The sequence below is a fragment of the Brachycentrus maculatus genome, unplaced genomic scaffold (assembly GCF_059751285.1).
Source record: "Brachycentrus maculatus isolate JH-2025_06_01 unplaced genomic scaffold, ASM5975128v1 h1tg000527l, whole genome shotgun sequence".
In the NCBI taxonomy this organism is placed as follows: domain Eukaryota; kingdom Metazoa; phylum Arthropoda; class Insecta; order Trichoptera; family Brachycentridae; genus Brachycentrus; species Brachycentrus maculatus.
The window spans coordinates 1239494-1260199 of NW_028281273.1; the positions used below are offsets into that span (position 1 = coordinate 1239494).

At 29.3% G+C, this 20706-nt stretch overlaps 1 protein-coding gene across 1 annotated transcript in view; it reads right to left on the reverse strand.

The window, feature by feature from the left end:
• Nucleotides 1-20225, reverse strand: part of LOC148301730 (uncharacterized) — a 129914-nt gene extending 109689 nt beyond the window's left edge. Inside the window, exon 1 of the mRNA XM_088272807.1 lies at nt 19718-20225. The gene's annotated coding sequence lies outside the window, so the exon portion shown is untranslated. The remainder of the gene's footprint in view (nt 1-19717) is intronic.
• Nucleotides 20226-20706: the final 481 nt, after the last annotated feature.

Sequence of the window (20706 nt, forward strand, 5' to 3'; positions counted from 1 at the left end):
TATATATATATATATATATATATATATATATATATATATATATATATATATATATATATATATATATATATATATTAAGAAGAAATATATTCAAACGTAAATTTGTTGGCACAAACATATAAAGTTTTATTTCTACACACCATATAGCGCGTCTTTTATCATACATAATTAATTGCATATATAAAAGGTCAATCTATTTTGATAATTTGAAACATGTTTAACTTGTGTATATATTAGAATGTGACAGGTCTAAAAAGGACAATCAACATTTTTTAAACTCTAAATTTGGCGTTGTAAACTTTAATTGGCCTTGAATATAGATATAAATGATACTAACTAAACAAATACTTCTTTTAATATTGATAAATTTTCTCCGTTGATTTTCAATGGAATTACATTATTTGAAAATTTATTCGATCTATTAAAAAAGATAGGAAAAAATTCGGTAAACTTAAAAAGCTCATGATGACTAATTTTAATTTTTACCCTGCGGATATTTGAAGTTACATTTTAAGTACCTTAACTGTGATGCATCATCGTTTTTTTTTATTCTAAGGGAAGGCAGAAGTCTGAGAATTCTCAAGCTTATGACCTGGCAGGTGATTTAATTGTATTAGAAAAGGAAAGCATAATTTATTAAATATATAGTTAGAGTTTTCTTAAATACTTAATGATTATCATTATCATTTACTTTAATTTTTACACAAATTTGAGTTCCTCCACTAAGGAGTTATTTTTTGAGAAGATTTCGACAAATACGAAGAAGAATTTTTTTAAATTACCTAACGTCCAAATGACTCTCAAATCTAGCTACGGCTTACGCAACACCGCGAATCATGTCCCTACTCAGGCTTCAACTTTTTAAGTTTCATAGCCTATGCCTACTCGTGAGTGGATTTACTCTTTACGTTTAACGTTACAATGATTTCATGCAATTCATGAGTGAAAATTCTAGGCAAAAACACTCGTTTACGAAGAAGTATACAAAATTCAGAGTATTTATAGGGCTTTTGACCTGTTATCAACCCGTCATACACAGGTTTGATCGATCACTTTATATACGTGTAACATTCACCATTCTACCCGTAATTGACAACCACATTACTCAAATTTTTAAACTGATATTTACTGCAATAGATACTAGTATATACAAATTTACACGTTCTTTCATATTTGAGTTAAGTCTATGACACGTCGTACAGGCCCTGCCAAATACCCAGCCATTTATACGCTTCTTCATCGTTGAGATGTCAATATATAATTTATATATAAAAAAATATTTTGAAACACCAAATATAAAAATTAATAGAATAATTTGCTGTTAGAAATATATTTTATTTGATACTTGGTGAAAAGCGACCAATTCAAGTTCAGCAGATAATTTCTCACTCCTTTCAAGAACGTCATAAATCAAAAAACTTGATTTTTCAGGAGAACGCTTTTAATGTTTAAAAATATAACAAAATGTTTTAAAAATAAATATCAAGCCGCTTATTTAACTTTTTACTGTGCAACAGATATTTTTAGGTAAAACTTGAAGGTTTTTTTCTCCATTTGAAAAATATTTAATATATTTAAAAAAATAATTAAACAATACCTTTTCTTCAAAATGCAAAAACAACACTTTCTGCCCTGTAGCGGGTAAATATTAAGTTAAACATATGATATAGTACATTTTCTGGTCATTCAGAAAACATGCGTAACTGAAAATTGACGATTTTTGATTTATGACGTTCTTGAAAGGAGTGAGCGAAATGTTACTTTTAATGAGACGCTTTCAACTGCAGACAACTAATAACAAACATTGAACGAACAAAATAATTAACTTGCGCATACTTCACATACGAATCGTTAAAAATTACGCATATTTTAATGAGACATCGACCATATGTCATATTTTATCAAAAACCTGTCATTTATAATTAATAACACTTGTTTTTTGACTCGCCCTCCTTTTGGATGAATCTGAAAACTCGACAGGCCTTCCACAGTGACATGTAAACTAGTTTCATGTTGTCATATCTACATACGTGTTGTCATTACTGAAACATGTAAAAGAGATTATCACTAGAATATCGCAGATAGTAGTCGGCTACTTGCTAGAGGAAATTAATGCATGTAAATTAATTAGTGATATTATTTTTTTTTAAACCGTGGGACATTTTGGCAAAGCTTGATAAATTAAACAAGAATATTTTATTTACTTTAATTGCTAGTGAGATAAATTAATGTGACGGTATCTATGTGTGTGTAGACTCTTTAATTTGGTAGACTCAAAGTCATGAATTATTACATTATAATTATTATATTATGTATAGGAAAAAAATTTAAGATTTCTCGTTGTAAAAATAATGATAAATTTATTTCGCCTGATATTTGTTCTCGTAAATTGAATTATGCAATTGAAGATTATGACCAAAAAAACAACACATGTCATTCAAATAATGCAATAAAGACAAACTACGGTATTTAATATCGTTTAAAAAGATATTTTATTTATTTTTTCGGCATTCTCTTTATTGTAAGATATGATTAAATTATAAATGAAAACATTTGTTTAATTGTTTTAAAATAATAATAATAATAAACCATATCCGCGCCCTAGGTGGAGCATATGGAGTCTACAACTTGTCTCCAGGCTTTTCTGTCGGCTGCCAGCTCCCTTGCATCCTCCCAAGTCAGATCCGCGTCCCGAAGTTCTGACGAGAGCTGCCGACGAATTGTCAGCAGTGGTCGTCCTGGGCGGCGCGAACCTGATGCCTTGTAAAAGAGGCAAGTTTGATTAAGGCTCTCAGGAGGCATGCGGAGTACATGGCCAAGCCAACTGAATTAATTGCTTTTAGTATTGTAAAATGGGAAAACTCCGGTTATATTATAAATTGTTATTTGTAATTGTGTGTATGATTAAAAATAAATAAATAAACATATTTTGAAACACACAAACTAGGGTTCAAATACTTTTTCGAGAAATGCTTGATATGTACAAAGTTACTAAGTAATAATATTTAAAAATATATGTATTTTTTGCCAACAACATTTTGAGTGTGTCCAAATACTTATTCACAAATCTGGATTATCTCTAATTATAAGAGTTATTTTTCATATTATTTTTGACATCTCAATAAAGATGAAGAAGAATATGGAAGTCTGGGCATTTACGGGGCTTACGACCGTCATAGGCTGGTTTAAGTGATATGAAAAATAACTCCTATAATTGGGGATAATCCAGATTTGTGAACAAGTATTTGGACACACTCAAAATGTTGTAGGGAATTTTCTTCATCTTTTTGAGATTTAAAAAAATTATATTTTTTGCCTCTCTTCATGAGTAGAGCTTGACATTATCTGGACCACATTCCACTATAGTGTAAATCGGATTACTATTTAATAAATAATAATGTAAATGTTTACGTGTGCGGGTCACCATTAGTTCGACTCGTGCGGTCACATATCTCGATGCCGATTGAGCAAACAAAACGTTGGATAGTCAAATAATGCGTATTGACGAACCAAATATTGACCATCGTCAGGTGCTACTTTTAGAGATGATTCGATGAATTTCCGCCGGGTGTTATCTACAAATTTCCAATTCTAAACTAGATATAGGATCTAGATATGTGTTGGATATTGGGTAGCTCAGGTGTATATTGGAAGAAGTAACAAAATAAATACACATTATTTTTTGACATCTCATCAAAGATGAAGAAGAATATTGAAGTCTGAGTATTTACGGGACTGAGGACCGTCGTAGGCTGGTTTAAGTGACACTTGTAACACTCACCAATTCTACCCATTATTGACAACCACATTACTCAAATTCTTGGAAGTTCTATATATATGAACCAATTTAGAAACCTTGTTCTTGAATCACTAGAACTTCACTAGAGACATCTATGGTGAGATAATAAAAAGCTTTTTAATGAGCAGAAACTCTTGTATTAGTATGTGAGGTCAAAATCCTGGATTATAACCACACACAAGAGAAACGCCAGAAATATCATGTTAAGTTTTAAAATAAATAATAAATATATACATGTTGCCACTAGCAACAAATGAAAAAAGCACAAAAAAATATGCGTGAAACTCTCGCGCTTTAAAAGTGAAAAATTTAGGGTTCTAGAAACAGTTGATTTAATGCACTCTTTGAATTTGTTGACGATTTTCTCATTTCAGGAATAAAAACGGTCACATGGATTTTAACTAAGAAAATTAATTTTAATTTAATGAAATATTTATTTATTCATCAATTCCCATAAATTCATACTCTAAAAAAGAAACCATAGGTTTATGATAGATGAAGTATTACATACAAATAATTTCGACTACAATCTTTCAAAATAACGAGAAATGGAAGGGCCTGATCTGGTTGCAGACTGATCTTTATCTTATTATGGTTTGGCTTTGTCTGAGCTGAAGTTGAAATCACCATTCACAATTATTGACATTTTGTCCAGTTTTTTCCCTGGTCAAATTTTAACCTACATACATCAAAACATTAATGCGTTTTCTGAAGTTTTCCAGTATGTAAAAATAATCCAGGTTTGGATCTTGCATACAAATAAAAGGATCTCTGCTAAATAAAAAAGCTTTCTCAATCCAACATAAATGGTTGTTGTAAATTCATGTGAACTGTATCATAAGGAGTTAGAGAAAAATTGAGATGTGTGGTTGCCAATAATGAGTATAATGGTACATGTGTAACGTGACCACTTAACCCGCCTATAACAGGTCATAAGTCTATAAATAATCTTCCATATTCTTCTCCATCTTTGTTAAGATATCACAAAAATTATAAAATTATAAAACTCGTATCATTCTCATTCTGAACCTCCGAAACAAAATGCGGTTAGAAAATCAAGTCAGACGCTACATTTAGCATCTACATTCTACTGGTGAATACATTTTATAATCTGCTTTATGATGCTTTACACTTATGTGACAAATAACCGACAATGTTACGCTTTTGTCTCTTTTAAAATATTTTGACGCACTGTCGCTATTTAACACCGGTGCTTTTTCCAAAGCTAAATAGTAAAAATTACCTTAATTTAATTGGACGGTGAGTGGAATTTGATAACTTGAATAAGTTCGACGAAATAATTAAATGGGTTGCGAACTCGTAAAACTGTAATGGAACTAGTCACAGTAGAACTTGTCGATGTTAATAACATCAAACTTAAGTGTTTCACAATTAATGATTGATTTAGACATACTGGTTAGATTTTAACGTTGATTTTTCCAACCAAGAAGTGAAGACCAAGTCAATGCAACTAAAAATAAAATCATACAGTTTTTTTTTTAATTTCATTAATTGATTGTCACTTTGTAGTAGAAAAATATCAACTTTTTTATAAAAGTTTTACTTATTGAACACCATTATTTCATAAAATCTATTGTGACACGTGTTTCGATGCATTTCGCAACATTTTCAAAATACGCTGTTTGAAATCATGGGGAATGCATCGAAACACTTGTCACAATAGATTTTAATTTACTAAGTAAAAAATAAATCCAAAAAAAAAAGTTTTTCTTGGTAAATACCACATTACAATGCTTTCCGAATCATTTGCAAGCAGCATACCAATTACTGATTAAAACATTTCCTATGTATAATGTTTCGAAATTGTTTGTATTTTATGACATCATACCACTTGATCTAAATCAATAAAATCGCTTATTCTTCCTTAAGGAAGTTGTTTATAAAAACATTATCAAAAAGCCAATACCGTGCTAATCTGAAACAATATCAAAAGGATCTTTTGTAAAAAGAATAATTATCAACCTAAAATTACTCATCTTCACTTGACTGTGTTGCCATTATTTGTTTCAACATTTAATAATTAATACCAATGAAAATGTTGCTTCCTTTAAGTTATCAGTGACGTACGCAAGTATAATAAAATAGGAATTATGTAGTAAGCGTACCCGACTAAAATCAATGATGCTCTTAAAGATTGTTTAAATAATAAAATTAAAGCAAAAATAGCATCTCATAATCCATCGACGCGTCATAATCGTCTCGACGACTGAAAGCTTTTTTTGCAGTCGTGAAATTCAATCATTGTAAGGCACTTATTTAACACACTGTTTACGGTGTGCACATTTTTGTGCGTTTCAGAAACCCATTGTGCGAAGGTGTGCACATTTTTGTGGGCTTTTTTTACCTTTAACTTCGTATACAAAAAAAAAACGTCTCAAACGTTTCATTTCCAATCTTGCTTTGCTGTGTAGTTAATAGGTGTCACTTTAATACAAAAATATTTTCTATCATAATTCTTTCGATGCGATCTTATATTTGATCTAAACTTTTCCATATATTATATTAACGAATAAATTAATATGATTATTAAAATGAAAAGAATTACGAATCTGATATAAAATATAATGTCGAAAAATTCTTATTATATACACCATGATAAGTTTTGCCCATCATGTGTTTATATCATAATAATGTTTTTAACCGATCATGTGCATGCAGGCACATCGTACGTATGTAAAATTTCCATTTAATTTTACAAATATATTCAAAGCAAGATTAATGACCTTAACAATTGCAGCGATTTGATTTACGATTATTTTTATCGAGTATTAATTTGACGTTCTATAAAATTAGACGCGTCAATATCAGTCATTCAATTTAATTATGAAACCGATATTAGGAATAATTTTTTTTATTTCAATCAAAAATACCCGCTTCTATTCACCATCATTAATACCCTAATTATATAATATTAGAATACCCTACAATAATTATTGGTAGATTTTATTCAAATTTGCAGGACTTACTGGTGTAATTTGTAATTCAGTATAAGAAATACCATATCATAACGTATCATTATGATAACTTAGACCGTTTAAGTTACCATAACTGGTAAATAATGATGTAATGAGGCGTTAGAAGAATATATTTAAAATAACACAAATTGTACCATTAGGCTGAAATTGAATATTTCAAAATTTTCAAAGTTCTAGTTAGTGACTGTTATATTTAGACCGGTTCTTGACCCAGCGTAGAAATCATTTCAGAGTTATAATTTCAGTTCGATCGGTAATTATTATCGAAAATTACTGAAGAGATCCGATATCTTAATTTTTTTGAATAATTTCTTGAAAGCGAGAAACACTCCGATAATTACATGTTTTTGCTTATTCTTATATGTAATTTTAAACTTTATTACATTGTGGGAAGTGGTCATTATGTTATTTTTGCCATGGAACCACGCGTAAGTAGGTACTGTAACGAAAAATAACACTGGTAATGTTGCCGATTACATGCCGACGATGTATTTTCTGTGGGAGGTTTTTAAAAAAATTAATTGAAATGAAGTACAGATATTAATTTCCTACACTTACGAAGAAAGCGGACTGGGTTTCTAAAAAGAATGTCTGGATAAAGCTTTGCCATAAGTTCAATCGTGTAGATTAAGTGCCTACCTTTATGTAACCTTAAGTTAACTGACACCCGTAATGCACATATCAACGATAAATGCACACATATGTGCATATTTAGTCGATAGTTAGTCTATTTTGTATAAGCATTGTTAACTTTGTGTTATGGTAATAAAATGCTCTCTTCATCATTTATCGTTCTCTGTGTATAATACCACTTAAAAACTCTTCTTCACGACTACCGGTTTCGGAATAGTCATTCCTTCATCGGGTTAACTATAGACTTATATCTGAACTGATGAGGGAATAGTATTTTAGTGTTATTACACAGAGTGAACGATGAATGATAAGGAATGTGTCAATAGTTAGTATTTTTTATTTAACGTCTCACAATGAACGTTATATGGGAACGTAATATGGAAGACTTAAGGCATTTACAAGGATAACAACCTGCCATCGGCTGGTTAATAGGAACATTCTATACACTTCAGTAACGTTCACCATTCTTCCTAAGCTTATAAAAATACACTCCACTTGATTTTATGGAAGTTGTACACTTAAAATATCCAAGAGCTTATTGATACCCCAGAAAGATATATGATTATATAAAAACCGTAAAGATTATTCAAAGAATTATTATATATGCTGCCCTGATATGCTGCCTTCTTCAGTTTTTTTTAATATGTTTATTTGCACGTGTGTATGATCTTTTCTATCCTCTTTCCCGTTTCGTCAAAAATATATGTAAGTAATACATACCTACTCATAAGTATGTATATAAAAACATAACATTTTCATATAACACTCCATTTAATTACTGATATATTTCTATACCCGGCTGATATTTCGCACTTCATTTTAGAATTCGAACCCGGTATTTTCAGCATAGTTGCCACACGTGCAACCACTACACTACGGAGACAGACTGAGTACATATACCACCCATACCATACGATACCTTTGTAACTTGCCTACAGATGTTTTTGCAATCTCTTAATGGCAAATAAAATAAAGTCGAACCATCCTGATCGTGACTTCATTATAAATCTTCGTTACATCAGATTGATGAAGAATATTCACGATGTAGGACGAGAAGTACGATAAGAGCTAAGGGCAATTTATAAAACTAACGGTTTATTAAGTACAATGAATATGCACTTAAGTATGCAAAGGATTATTTGAAAATCATTATTTTTACTCAAACGACTATGTATTATAAGTATTATAATAGTACCGACGTTCTTCACGTGATTTAGGTTTTATACTGACATTTCTTGTTGGAATTGAATTTTATATAATAAATAACAAAAATACAGTTTTTTTCAAATCAATAAACGATGACAAACCTATTTATGTATCAATAAAAACATATGGACCATTTCTTTTATTCATTCCTATAATACAATAATATTTCTCTCTTCTTTCTCTAAAAGAAATATGCGGGATCAAAGTTGTCGTTAGGCAACGAAAAAGACAATGGTATCGCATGTGGAGAGAATAAAGTATATTTTTTATATTAAAAGCATTGACAACTTTATGGTATGGTAATAAAACACTCTCCTTGACATCCAGTGTTCAAAAATACCACGTTACGTTTTTAAAAAATTTAGCCAATAGCGCCAATCGATAGAAAACAAAAAAACATTAATGTCCATATTTAACATAGTTTGCCAAAACTAATTAAGTTGGGAATAAAATAGAATAGAAAAATCCATAAATTGTACAACTTTCTATGCCAATCGACAGGTCACTTTCTAAAATCTCTCAAAAATGCTCAAATCGGTAGAAAATTTAATGTTCTACCGATTGCCGACATTGGCTAAAAAACGATTTTTTAACATAACGTGGTTTGCAAGTGTTCTACTCAATGAAACCTTCCCGACTCCTCCCGACATTTCACTTTATGGTCAACCCCAAGGTTTATTTAATTAAACCATAAGCAAAAAATATATTGAGAACTTTAGATTTTATTTATTTATTACGAATTCGTGAATGTGATAGTAAAACCTATACTCGTATCTTAATTAAAAACGTTTACGCATAAAAAATATATACTCTCCACTCACATTAATTATTTATTTTCTATTTAGCATACCTTATCTATCATCTAAACAGGTGTACGCAAGAAAATAAAGCCATGGTTAATAATTGCTAACTAATTGAAAGTCGTTTAAAAAACGTGTCTTGTCAATGTAGCCAAATTACTGAATATGTAATTTAATGACGATAATTAAAATTAGCTTTGTTAAATAACGCTTTTCTTTTGAGGTGTATTTTATATTTTACCTTTTATTTTAATACTTAGGCATCTCGGCTGTCCAAACTTAAAACACAGTAAGGGATATATTTTTGTAGTATGTTTTTTTTTGCATTTTTGGACTGAGTAGCATCAACTTAGTCCAAAAATGCAAGAAAAACGTACTACAAAAAAATGTCCCTTACTGTGTTTTGAGTTTGGACAGCCGATCTTAGGGCACGGAATGATTACTTCATCAAGCCAAACGTCTATTTTTCTAATGGGACAGTAGAAAAATGTGAACGAATATCAACAAATTATTATAAACGTGTTCTCAGCCGTTTGTTGATATTTTATGCAAAAGAAGTTCACATTAAAGAGCAAGGAAAACCACACTTGGATTTATAGATATTTCAGGAAAACCAACTATCTTTGGCCTTATCCTTTAAAATTTTAAAAGTATTATTTTCTTGATGTATTTTTATGCGAATTTTAAATTCTACACGAGTTTCTGAAAACAAATGTTGAATATGATATTGAATATATGTATTTAACGAATGAAATTTACTTAGATACAATTTATGATCTAGGTAGTAGAATATTATCACAAAACATAAATTTTGTCCGCATCCGTAGTGTAATGGTCAGCACGCTCGACTTCCGTTCTAGAGGTCCCGGGTTCGATTCCCAAGGGGGGTAAAATACATATTAGTAATTTTTTCACTGTCATATTTATTCAATATTACCCTGGACTGGTACCTGAAGCGGAGGGCTGATCACCTTTCCTTCATGTGTAAACGATCAAGATAACACTGCGTTTATATGACGCAGTGCCCTATGCACCATTAGAGTGCGGATAAAGGTTTTATTATTATTATTAAACATAAATTTACACACAACCTATACAGCACACACACACACACACCTAATACAATATTAAGGCAAAATTGTATACCTACTTCCACACCGATGACTTCCATTACATATATAACTCTTTTATTATTATTTTTTATTTATTTATTGGAAAACCAACAAAATATATATAAAAATAACAAAATATAATAAAATTTTACAATTTTAAACTCCATTTACACTAAAGTAATCTAAAAATAAACAATAAACTGTCATATACGTGAAAGTATAACTATATAATAAACTTACATTAAATGTTTTTATAAAATAATATAAATTTTCTTTATCGAATAGTCAAATAGACATCAACGTATTAGAAGAAAAACGTATTAGAAGAAAAAAAAGAAAGAGCAGAGGAAGACCGAGAAAAACATGGCACGATCAGGTATGCCAAATACTTGAAAGTGGTCAGGTTAGGAGTCGTAACAATCGGCGGGTATGTATGAGGAGATTCATGAACGTGGAAGAGGCAAAGAATGTTTGCAAAGACAGAGTGGTGTGGCGTTCTATTCTCTCTGCCTACCCCTGCGGGGAAGCGGCGTGATGGTTAGTTAGTTAGTTAGTAGTAGAAGAAACATTATTGATGTCTATTTCATTAAGCATTACATTGCACATATCGCAGGATCGATTTTCAAAATGAATTTTTTAATAACTTATTAAAAAATAAATTATTTTAATAACAAAAGAGTTATTGAAAGATAAGGAACTAAAAAAGGTTGTTTTTTGCTAAATAAAGTCATATTTCAATGAACATATTTAAAAAAAATTGTATTTGAACAAATGTGCAGCTCTCAGCGTGGCCGAACGCGTTGTGATTTGGACGCTGAGATCTAGGCCTTAAGGAATGTAGGTATTTATAAATCGCTTTAGAATATATCTTAGGGGTCAAAGTAGCAGTTTTATTCGAAAGAGTCAATAGCAATTTTGTTCCAAGTGCTTTGGTGCTATTATTCTCATAGCATCATTGTATTCGAACCTCACATTTGACATTCGAGCACTTCCAGATGCCAAGAGTCAAGACATTTATTATTATGCTGTAACTGTGTCTTCCAAAATCATATTCGTTAATTAATATTTTTTGTTACACTCATATCTCTTTGCAACTTTTAATTGATATCTCTTGATTTATTGATTTACAATATAATTTGACATTGTTTAATTCAATATTTTTTTATCAAAGTTGATAACTTTTTAAATACTAGATACTCGTTAAACGATGAAAGATTTACAATATATACTCGTATAATAGTACTGAGTGTATGCACGTTAAAAAAATATAATTTAAGTGGGTTTAACTAAAATTATGACAGTTTGACAAGAGACAATACTATTATTTGATTTTGATAATGCCGTACTTGATAAAGTATGAAATAAAGCGGTTTTATCGATATATGTACATACAATATAAGACTTCAATTTTTTTACGAATGGATTTGATAAATACTGATATTTTGTATTCATCCGTCAACAGTTTTAAGTCATAATATGTTGAATATTTTAAGGATTACATGATGTAACTTTATTTTTTGTGATCTAACACTCAAATTCTATTATGTTATTGTCAATGCTTACATGGTATTATCTTTTAACCCCTCCCTACCCCCCTTTTTTACAGTTTCTTCTAAGGCTATTATATCTTTCATATTATAGTAAATATTTTTTTATTGAAAATTTGACTTAACCTAACTTTACTAAACAATTATTATTATTTAATTTATTTTTTCTAACCAATTTTTTTTAACTCCTTGGGAATCGAACAAGTAACCTCCAGCGCGGTTTCTTAACGTACTGATAACTACACTATGGAGGAGAATTTATAGTATCTTTTATTTAAATATCTTATTTTATTTTAATTCTCATTGTTTTAAAATTTTATTTTTTTATTTTAAGTATATTATAAGCCGTCGTTATTTTATTTTGCTTTGAGTACCTTAATTATTTTAACTATTTCTTATTACATATGTGTTATCAGTTACCGTTTTAAAATAAATTAACACATGTTAGAAATACCATATACTGTACGAGTAAAATAACTAGAATAAGTGAGAAAAGAACGGGAAAACAAATTCATGAGGTTCATGTAGTTGGAAAAAAAGAGCAGAGGAAAACCAAGGAAAATTTGGTACGATCAAGTATTTCAAATTCTTGAAAGTGGTCTAGTCGGGATACGGAATAAAGATACTGGATTTTTTTAATCTATCAAAATCACAACTAATGTACACATAATTTATGTTTTATAATGAACGGAATGGTGAACGTTACACAAGTGTATAAAGTGATCACTTAAGCCAAATAAATGACAAGTCGTGAGCCCTGGAAATCTCAGACTTATTTATTTTTTCATGGTAAAAACGATATTTACTTCGTCTCAAGATGAAACACCTATATGAAATATGTTCAGTTAATAGTAGCCTTTATAACTTGCAGTATAATTTAAGGTGATGGACCGAATATGATGTAAAATTCAAGGAATTTTATAATGTATAATTTAGACTACTTGGGTGCCTAACAGCTGTCAAATGAGTGATTATTAAAATGTATTAATCATCGATTGGATTTAAGCTCTTTGAATACTTTTATATGAAGAAATTTCATGCGTGCATCCGCTGATCCACGTAAGAACGCATTAACTCGAATGGGTCATTAAATACATTATGTTAATTATTACTCAGTAAGCATATTGTATTTAAAAAAATAGAATAAATCGAAAAATATTACAAAATGTTTATATTTAGTTATTTTGTAATAAATTCAAAGGGAGTAAAAACGATTTTCCATGCAATCAATATCTAAAATACAAGAAAGATTTTTTATTGTTATGTGAGGAAGTTTTCTAAAAATAACTCTTTTAAATAAATTAAATATCTCTTTTTAAGTTTTAGAAATCATATTTAAAAAATATTTTGGGATATGCATGTTTTTGAGTGAGTTAATGATATACCTTAATAATGTACAAACGTATTTAATTAGTATAAAAAGGTCTTATACGTATTTGAATGATTGTTATAAGATATATGAACAGATGGGTACCGAGTGGAGAATTATTTTAAACACGGTATTTTCCTCAGTCTTTTTTTATCAGTTCTCGTTGAAGATGGTATTTTTAAAAATGGTTTCTGAATAGACACAATTATCATTCATTAAATGAGAAAAAAAAATTGTGTCGTAGTTATGATTTTAAAAATTAAAAAGCCAAAAAAAATATTTATTAAATTTTACTTTTTTGAGTTCTCCGCCTAAAAAATTATTTTTTGTTGTTCTAAAACTCCTTTTATAGGGAATCTGGGTAAATGATTATCAAGGAATATTTGCTGAATACAAAGTTTAAATATTTAATTATCATTAGTTGTATTCACAATGAACTGTTTCACAATATTCAAAAAAAAAATTTTTTTTAATCAAACGTTTTTAGAAGACAAATTTTATTCTTTCAAACTGTATATTATTGGGTTCAAATACCTGTTGAAATTATTATTCAAATAATATGACTAACTCCGTTAGCGCACCCGCCCGCCATCTATATTTCCTTTCGAGAAGTAATGTGGTTGTAATTTAGTGCAATCAGTTTATTTTGTTATATATTCATCTAATGTGTCCCCTACCAGTACCAAAAAATGCAAAGTTGACTATTTAAAAATAACAAAAATCGTTTATTGTAATTTACTAGATAACAGGGAAAATGTATACCCCAAAGCTTTATGTACCAGAATCAGAAAACGTATTGAAAATATTCGGTCACATTAAGTGAGGTAGCATTTGTTACAATATTGAAAAGGAAAATGTTCAAATAATAATAAACATAATGTATGAAAATATAAATGCAAATAAATTAACCGGTCAAATTAAAAGCTAAAAGTAAAACAAATAAAAACGATATTTTCTAGCGTTTCTCGAGTATGTGAATATAATCCAGGATTCAACCTCACATACAAATTAATTGGTTTCTGCTTAATACAAAGCTTCTCTTATATCACCATAGATGTCTCTAGTGAAAATTAAGTGAATTCAATGACCAAGTTTCGAATTCAATCAATTTATTAAGAAGTTCCAAGAATTTTAAAAGTGTGGTTGTCAATCATGGTTAGAATTGGTGAATGTTACTAGTGAGTAAAGTGATCACTTAAACTAGCCTATGACGGTCATAAGCCCCGTAAATGCCCAGACTTTCACATTCTTCTTCATCTATGTTAAGATGTCAAAAAATAATTTTATATTAATTTTATAAATGTACATAATAAAGCTTACGCGATCGATTATTATGTTGTGATTGTTCTCGAATATTTACTAGTTTTTTTTATTTATTAATTATTTAAAATTATAAATCATCCAGAAAGTCGAGAGTATTTGAAATATGACTACCAGATACCTTACTCGTGTCTCGATGTTATTATCACAAGTTTCCCATAGTATTTCGCTGTCAAAACCATGTGAAAATGTGTGTTCATGTAGAACACTGTGGATGTAAACTTTCATATTAATTTAATTCATTTCCCGCACTTGTAGCTATAAATCACAATATCTAGGCTTAAAGTCTCACATTCAATTGAAAAAAATACTCATATGTAAAAATAATAACCCACATTACCTATAATCGTATAATACAATTATAATTTTGATATTCACAAAAGGTTATCATTTGGGTATTCACATATTTCATTTGAATATTACAATTTTATTTATGTTGTCAAATCACTAAAATTAAATCATGTTTAGAAAAATATTTTAATGTTACGTATCTTTCTGAAAATCCGTGAATCTGAAATATGAAGATGATTTTTTCTTATCACTTATTTTAAAGGTTTAACTGAGATTCATCAGCAAATACTTAAAAATGAATTTCCAAAATATCAATATACAAATTATGTTTCACTCCTGCAAATATTATCAACAATTCACTCTATATGTACAGAAATTATAACTCGCTCATATTAAAAACTTATATGATACCGTTTGGTTTTACACCATGCATTTTTGTAAACTTGTAAAACAAACAACCACAAAAAACACAAATAAAAATCCCATCATTTCATATCCAATTTTTAAAATAATGTTTCAATAATTTGAAATAAGTTTTTGTTAAACTAATTTTTGGGTTGCTGTATGCGCCGTGGCGTAGTTGGATAAACGCTCAATTGCGAAACTGACGTCGCGGGTTCGATTTCCACCAATCGCAAAATACATTCAAGAAAGGTTCATCTTCAATGGGAGTGGGTATTTGTAATATGTTTTTTATATTAACCAACCCTATCCTCACTATCCCACCAGCAGACAAGCCTCTAAAAGAAGTTGTTTTGCAGGCCATTACTTACACACACACACACAAATGTATATATGTATATATATATATATATATATATATATATATATATATATATATACATATATATATATATATATATATATATATATATATATATATATATATGTATATATATATATATATATATATATATATATACACATATATATATACATATATATATATATATATATATATATATATACATATATATACTTACTATTTGTCATCATTTTACCATTGATTCCAATTATTATATTTGAAGATTCCAAGAAAAATTAATTTAATTTCCCATATTAACTTAGTTGGAAAGTATGTAAAGTTCTGCGTTGTCAAAAGCCAAGCATAACCTAGTTATTGCTACATGAATACACAGCATAACCTTATTACATGCACTTTGATATTGATCTAAAACAAAATACAGACATTTAAAATTATACGTAGCTATTCATATTCCAAATAAGAGACTTGAACGATATTTCTGCATAAAAAGGTTTTTAAAGTTTGCTTAGTGTTAATATCATGCAAACGTTATGAAACGTACATTTTCTTTCCTGGCCTGAAAAGTTGAGGTAGGTGGCTGTTTAATTAACGACTGCGCATAAGATTGTTAGAAATCTTCTCGTTTTAATCGTGTGAGATGATTCTCGTATCTCGTATGAAGAGGTATTCACCTATATTTTTCTCCTGTAATAATGTCAGACCTGTGCATTGTTTATCATGATTGTATAAGAGAGGTAATTGTTAGACGCAATCGTGAGAAATTGACGAATAGGAGAATTTTCTCCCAATGAAGAGGAATCGTAATTCGAACACGCAAATTTAAATTCAGTCGTGAGTGACAAAATAATATGGAAATGTGACACGAAAATCTCATGGAGAAATTTTTCACAAGAAAGTAAATGTTTTCAAACTCTGCGTAATACCAATTATTTTCGATAAATGAAGAATTTAAATTAAAGGTTTATGTTTACCGTCTCCATGGTGTAATGATTAGCATGTTTGGCTGTCAGATGTTTGGCTGGAGATCCCGGACTCAATTCCCAGGGGGGTTAAAATAAATAAAAGTTTGTTTCTCCTTAAAAACTAAATTAAATATAACCTGGGAGTTGTGCCTTAAAAGTAAGATTGATCGTTCTGCCTGTCAACGAACAATCAATATTACATTATGTCAATGGGATGTAGTGCCATACGCATTATTTGTCGCAAAATTGAATTCAAAGAAGAAGAAAATGTGTGAGTTGGTTATTACCAAATATTTTTTTAGATATAAATAACATTTGGGTATATAAAAACTGATTTATATCATTTCAAATACTGTAATTATAAACACTATCTCGATTACCTTTGTCTCAGTTGGATTTTGTTCCTAAAGGGAGTCTTGTTTTTCTATTTATCTAGTTTAGGCTATATTATAAACCTTTATGCTTGGTAGGTTCACCTTATTAGTGCTACTAACGCTTACCTGCGTCAAATGAGAAATATGGCACACAACAGTTAACTGATTTAGTGTTAACTTGTTCAAGTTAAAACTTTATTATGATGCGTATTTTGATTCATTCAATAGATGCGGAATGCATCGAAACACGTAAAATTAAAGGAATAGCGGTATTAACCTTATTCAAATTAAGAGAATTAAAAGATTAAAAGATATTACCACTAAGTGCCTGCCCAATAAATTAATGAAATTTGTAACTCTACGCTTGGTAAATTATACAATAGTTTCCAATAATCCTGTGCGTTTTTTTTTATATAATGCACCGAACTCTTTTCAATACAAAGTCCGTTGGATGAAACACTATCAATAATAAATAATAACAAATTGAACGTAATACTATGTTTGATATCTATATTTAGTAAAGACAATATCAGTTGATACTTTGTGCGGATATGGACACTTACATTCGAAATACATACATTAAAATCACAGAACATAATCAATTTTTAAGTAATATTCTCATATACACCTACCGCGTCGAGAGACTATTATTTTTTTGCGAGATGAGATGTAGTATTGAAAATGTAATTTCGTTCCATCGAATTTTTATGCACAAGCGATAAAAACAAATTTAAAATCATTAAACATACACAACTTATAAATAAAAATTGTACAGCAACATCGGCTTTGCTGACCGTTACGATAAAAAATGGCTACCACTTTTTAATAAAATGAATATTTTAAAAATAAGACGCGTATCATACGTGCCAAAGGCATAGATATGCAAATAATTTTATTTCACTTAATGCATTTGATTTCAGGAAAGAAAACATTTTAAAATGCGTTTGATAGAATTATTTTGATGTCACAAGATTTTCTAAACGAAAAGAAAAATTTTGAAGTTATTCTAGAAGTTGCATATGAAATAATAAACAAGCAAAACGAACGTTGTTTATGGCAAAAATAAAACGTTTTCTTTAATGTTTTTGCAGTACCTAAATTGGTATTACAAAAATAGTACCTACACGGATAAGTACTATCAGATGTTTTATCAGGGTCTATTCTTTATTTGAAATAGTACTGAAAAATAATTATGAAAAAAATTATACGTAATTATTTTTTAAAAATATTTTGTTTATTGATTTGGCGTTTGATTTGTAGAACTCCATTTTAATTTATGTTTTAATTTTAAATCAAACACTGATTTATTGAGTCTACTAAGTTGTATTTTATTAACAAAAACACATAACAAAAAAATGTGTTTTTGTTAATAAAATACAACTTAGTACACTCAAAAAATCTGTGTTTGATTTAAAATTAATACATTAAATATTTTGTTTTAATTTTATAATGGAATACATTACAAATATGAGTTTATTTTTATTATTAATTAATTTTTATAACATTAATTATTGACATTTACCTTTTCACACTTTTTGGAGTGTTCACAAATTTACACGTTATGATTGTTTTTTTAAATATGCATTAAAAAACGTCCTATCGTCTAAGCCAGGCGTATTATATTTATTTATTTTACAAACAAAGTTTTATCCATAAATTTGATTAAAGTTTAAAATAACACAATAAAATTGCAAGCTCTTCAGAAACAAATAAATTCACATAATATGTGAAGATCTTCTCAGGATTTCAAATTTAATTACATTTACGTATGAAAATTTATGAAAATAAGAATAGCGCTCGTATGTTTGGTTCTTATTAGCAAATTTCATACATAATTACAATACAACCATATTTATACAGAGTAGACTAATTGGAAAATACAATTAAAATATTTATTTTTTGACCGGCATCAAACGATAGAAATTCTGCGGGAAAAGAAAAGCATTCTTACCAAGTCTTACTAAGAAGACTTGTTTTATAAAAAAATAAAACATTCTCACGTGATAATACAATAGATGAACAATAAAATAATTTGTTATTTAGCTCATTTGCAAATTTTGCAATTAAAATTGTTGTTTTTAATCAACAGATTCCTTACGTTGTTATGTGCATTTTTTTAGATAGATTTTTAAATAGATTTTTATCGATTTTTATAGATTTTTAAATAGATTTTTATAAATCAAATAGATTTTTAACTGCTTTTCATTTTATTTAAAAAATAATTTGATGTGATTTGATAGAAAATACATAAATTAATTTAACTATTTATAAATTTTGACAACTTTAAACCAACCACAAACTTATTTTTAGATTAAAAAGAAAAAAAACGCATATGGATAACGAATAACGTTTTTTTTTTTAATAATAATTTTTAGTCATGTATACATATAAATCGCTGATTGATATATTGGAAAAAATGTTTATTTCTTGTCAATATTATTAAAATGATTATTTATAAGAATTTACAGTAAAAAAATTCGAAGTAAAATTTACAAGGGTAAAAATCGAATATAAATTGTTAAATAAAAAATGTAATAAATACCTTTGACATTACACGGCCTTATTTGCTGATGTCGTCCACTTCTTCATCTTAAGCACTTAAATATTATTAAAACTCAAATATTTTAAGAAAATATCATATATATATCAATTGAATGATTTATCACCAATGCATTCGTTATCATTTATATCGTTCACGCTCAGTTTTCAATCATGTAATTATTATTCTTAATGAAAATCGTAAAACATCAAAGTTTATCGTGGTGATCTACAATTGTAGGTACATTACTATCGATTTTGAGTGTAACATCACTAAAGCGATTTTTTATTTTATTACTTTTTTCAAATTTTCATCGATCGCGCCGCAACCAGCGCCATTAAATTGCAAGGACGTGCGCATGCGCGGCAGTCGCCTGACGTTTGAGCAGCGAGCGCGGGAAGATGCGCCGTTTACCGCCAAGTTCCTACTTGCTACCACCAGCGGCGGCTCGCCATTGGCGGGAAATGTGTAACGTCTGGAGTCTGCGAGCGACTGAACGCTTTACGAATCCGAGGGGTCCGCGGCACACGCCGCATAACGGAAAATGGCGGAGCCGTAATAACGAGTTATTATAAAATTATTTTTATATTCTGTATACCGTCACGCTAGGCGGGATGATAAATTTAATATAACGACCTCGAAGTCAGCGCGGAGCGCCCTTTACGGAATGGATGACTTCACCGGCTATTGACACGACACCTTTGTATGGTTAATCGAACGCAATTATAATAGAAAAGCCTGCAAGAGTACCTACCTTCGCGAAATAACTTTCCGTGAACAAATTGAAAATTAAGCCGACAAAGATTTAAATGTTTAATTTAAGTTTTACTTAGTAAATATCACTCTTTCATAAAATGTATTGTGACTCGCATTTCGATGCTTCTTCTTTTTCTTGGTGTGACCTTGTGGCCTGTTTTTAAGAGGGATTAGCCTGCGATATCGATTCCCAGCTATCGATCCATCTCTTTGGTGGTCTGCCCGGGAGTCGTCCA